The sequence below is a fragment of the Salvia splendens genome, chromosome 2 (genome assembly GCF_004379255.2).
Source record: "Salvia splendens isolate huo1 chromosome 2, SspV2, whole genome shotgun sequence".
Lineage (NCBI taxonomy): Eukaryota > Viridiplantae > Streptophyta > Magnoliopsida > Lamiales > Lamiaceae > Salvia > Salvia splendens.
This window is the reverse complement of record NC_056033.1, coordinates 17,821,288-17,825,633: the sequence shown is the minus strand read 5'-3', so window position 1 is coordinate 17,825,633 and position 4,346 is coordinate 17,821,288.

Sequence of the window (4,346 nt, the reverse complement as noted above, 5' to 3'; positions counted from 1 at the left end):
AAAAAGCAACTGATCAAAAGCCTACAGCACACAGTTCTCCCGCATTAATAAAATAGAAATTTTGAAAACTTAGAGCCTTAGGAACATCTACCCCCAAAACGCTGCAACCCAATAGCCCCATTACAAGCCTTTAAGTCCTTTAGTAGCTGCACGTGAGATCTAAGTCCGAAGCAAGCGTGGTTGAGCATATTGAGAGAATGCGGTCCTAACATTCCTGGTGAGGTATGAGAGACCGAGTGAATCTAGTGTTTGGCCGAGAGTTTGGGCGATCTTGACAAACGGATGTACTGACCAGGAAGGAATGGGGGGTGGCAAGAGTTCAAGGCTGTCTAAGGCCGGATTGCACCAGATCCCGAGGTAAGGGATGGTTGAAATATAGCCCAAATCTTTGTGTTTGTGTGTTTGTGTGTCTTTTCTGTGTTTGCCCCAAGTGTTTTTCTTTGCGTCGAGTCTAGTTTAGGTAGAGTCGGTCAGGGGAGTAACCAGGCTAGAATTCGACTTATTCGTTTTTGTTTGTTCACGCTTGAGGACAAGCATGTGGTAAGTGTGAGCAGTTTGATAAGTCGTATTCTAGGCCTAGGTTACTGGTCAGTATGATGTGCGTAATTGAATTATATCTGCAAAAACTAGTTGCTTAAGCGTGCAGGGTAAGCATTCTAGCCAGCAGGCAGAGTTTCAGACACTTCAAGTGAAAAGGGCTGTCAGGACGATTACGTACTGACCAGTATACATGCAAATATGGCTCGAGATGGAGAAGGAGGATAGCTGGGACTGCTCAATCACAATTAAGTGCAAAGAAGTCATCTACCGCAAGGTCTTACCTAAAAATCAAGGTAAGCCTCCCTATAAAAGGAAGCCACTTGGAGAGAGAAAAGGAATAGAATCATCATCATCACTCTCAGGTAGAATTCTCTCGGAGTCAGTCCTTCAGCCGTCACAGAATCTCGTTTCCCGCCACTGCCATGGTCCACTTGAAGATCTAGATGTTCCGGAGTTCAATAATCGTCCGTTCCAGCCATCAGACCGTAGTTAGAGATATCATCGCCCGGAGTGGCAAATACACTTTTATTCGCTTTCGTAGTTTAATTACTTGCTTTCTTTACGTTGGATCTTTGTTGCTTTTGGATATTTTCTGCTTTTGAAGTACTTGTTGAAGATCTGAACGTGTTTATGCTATGAAGTTGATTTCCGTTTCGGTTATGTTTTTGATTTATTTTCCTTCCTATTTCGCCTAGTTAGCTTAGATCTAAGGTTCCTTAGTGTTTTAAGTGCTGAAACTTTCCTTTCTTTGTTTCCGTCAAAATTCCCTTAGTTAAGTGTGGAACTGTTGATCGTGAGTGAATCGCTGCATGTGAAGTCTAGTTTGAGTTCGTTTCGTTTTCCTGCTGACCAGTACGCGGAGTTGCATTTTCTGTGTTTTGATTTCAGATTTGGTGTTCTTATTTGTGGATCTGTGTTCGCGAATTAATAAACTGTGTTTCCGTGTGAATCTGGAATTATTTTCTGATTTTAGTTTGTGTTGTTGAAGAAGATGATGTCCCTGTCTAATGTTGGGGACCACTTTGCTTTTTAGATGCTTTTTGCTTTTTTGTCCTTTACTTTTGTTATAACCTGAGATCTGTCAGCCTAGTCACCATGACTACCACTACCCTCTGAATATTTGTCTAGCCCAAAATAGAATCCCGTACTTTCCAAATATTTTCTGTTACAAAAAATGTCTCCCTATTTCCACGTACACAGCTGCACCCCTACACCCTTTCCCCATTCTAGTCAGTAGGAAGTACCTTTAAGTTCTTGCCTAGGTAAAGCTAGATTTTTTTTCAGCTTCCTTTAGGCCAGGTGACTCCGAAACTTTGGAGGCACTTGTCGTGTGGCCTTCGCTGCCGAAATCCGTAGGTGAGGAAGGGTTTGTTCTTGAAGGCGAATCTTAAATTCTGTCAATTTAAGAGGAAGGGGTATTGGGGTTACTGATCCCTGTACAGGCCCTTTAGGGGACTTGTGTTAAAAACGAAGTGGCCGAAGAGTGGCCAAAACCGCTCTTATTATGATAGGACCGCGGCTCCTAGTTTTTCCCTGGAGAGGCTGATGAAGTCCGGTTACCGCATCCTCGGCCTGGACCGTTGGACGAGCTCGAGGCGGAGATCAACAGATTCCCATAGTAGGAAACAATACACGGAGTCTGAGGCTCGTCAAGGGCGACGTCGTGTTCGACATCTCGTCTTCGGACGAAGAGCCCGAGGGGTGGGATTTCTCTTATCTTTATGCTCTACTGCTTTATTAACGAATAAAATCTGACTTTGTTTTCTTGCTTTGGCAGTGTACAGATGAATAAGGGCTATCCGAAAGTCTCAGAGATTGTGAGCCGGAGAGGCAGAGAGGCCCCCGGCTCGGCGTCTGAAGCCGAGAAGAATAGAAGAGGCAAAAAACCTCTTCTTCGGATCCGAAAGTGCCGGAGTCGTGTTCGGCTAAAGGGAAGGGGAAATTTCATGAGTCCCCAAGAGTGCCGGGGACAGACCTGGTCATCTCCGAGGTGGTTGCAGACATCCCGGAACACGTCCCTGAGCCTTTTCAATGGCCGACGAATTTTGTGGAGGTAAGCTTTCTGACTTGGCTTCTTTTCCACATTTTTGATGGCCATTCTGTTGAGTTTTTTCCTTGTTCATCTTCAGAGAGCCAAGCTCGTCTCCGTGGAGCTCTCCAAAGCATCCCACGACTACGAGGAGATGCAGAAGAAGTTGCATCTTGCTCGTAGTCTGGCCGAACAGGCTGAGGCCAAATTTGAGAGGGCCCGAGCTGCTAGGATCTCGGCTCAGGATGAAGCCCGGTCAGCCAAAAACCAGCTCATCATCCTGCAAGAGCAGACGAAGCACCGGGAGGCTCAGAAGGAGGCTGCCGCCGTGGCTGCCCAGGGGGAGGCTCTCCGTGTCTACACGGAGAAACTCTTTTTGAGCAGCCAGTTCTCGGCCTTTGTCGGTAGTCTGGTAAGGCTAATTACCGATAAGGGCGAGCAGGGGGCCGACGTCGTGCTGCCTCTGTACAGCCGAGAGATAGCAGCTCGGCTTCAGAATCTGCCGCTCCTTGAGGAGCTCGCTTCATCCTCGGTCCTGCTTTCTGCAGACCGAGTCCGGAGTTGTCGAGCTGATCGGGACGAGAACCTGGAGGCTATCTTTGCCTCCGTGGGACCCGTTTCACCCGCTTCGACTTACAACGGAGAGGGTGAGGCCGAGTCGCTGGAGCTGGAGGCCGAAGTCGAGCGGGCCGGGCATCCGGAGAAGGAAGCCGATCAGGAGGCGGAGGCGAGGCCGGCAGGATGCGAGGCCGAGGCTGAGGTAGCTCAGGAGAAAGAAGCTGAACCAGACCAAGGAGCCGGAGACGAAGCTGGCGGAGTATGATTTCGTCTCCCTTCTCTTAGTCTAGTTTCTTCCTTGTAAAATGGCCTTGAAGCCCTCCTAGTGTAAAAATTTCCTTGTGAATGAAAAATTCTCTACACTTGTCTTCGTATAGCTTTTCGTACTCGCCTTTATTCCTGTTGTATTTACTATCTGCTCGGTACAGCTGCCGAACTAATATAGCTGCTTTGTACTCAAGGAGATGGAGATACTTCACTGGAAACGGCTGTACTCTTCAGCTTTAGACGAAGCTGAGAAAAGAGCTATAGCCGATCAGACGAAGAATGACGAGCTTCTGGCTCGTTAGTGAAGGTGGAGGCCGATAATAAGGACTTAGAGTCCGATAAGAAGGATCTGGAGGCCGAGCTGAATACGACCATTGCTGAGAGGACTGCGTACGAGGATTACATCCGTGTGCGCGGGGGAGTGACCATATCAGATGTTCAGAGTCGAGTTGACGAACTGTGGGAGGAATATCATGTACTCCGGAGGAACAATGCGCTGGAGAGCTCGGCTTGCCAACAAGTTGTGAAATCATTGCGGCGCTGGGCTTCTCGGTACGACATCATTCTTTCCCGGCGTCCCTCAATCGGGAGATTCCTTAGGCATTTCCCGCCAACAGATGCTCGCACTCCAGATCAAGCCTCTGGTTCCCTTGTTCAAAATCCTACTCCCAGTCAACAACGAACTCCGGAACAGCCGGAAACGTCAAGACGAGAACGGGCTCAGGAGCAACCGGAATCGTCAAGACAGGGACGGACTGAAATTCGCCGAGGAGTTGTGACTATGAGCGAGCAAGATCAGCAGATGCTTATTGCAGAGACTCTTCATCGCCGAGGGGTTAGAGCTTCTGGGGCTCGCGGAAGAGGTGTTGGGTCGAGGATAGCATCTCGTCGACCTGCTTATTCTTCATCTGCTCGGAACAACCGAACTCGGCTTCCAGAGGATTTTGCAGAT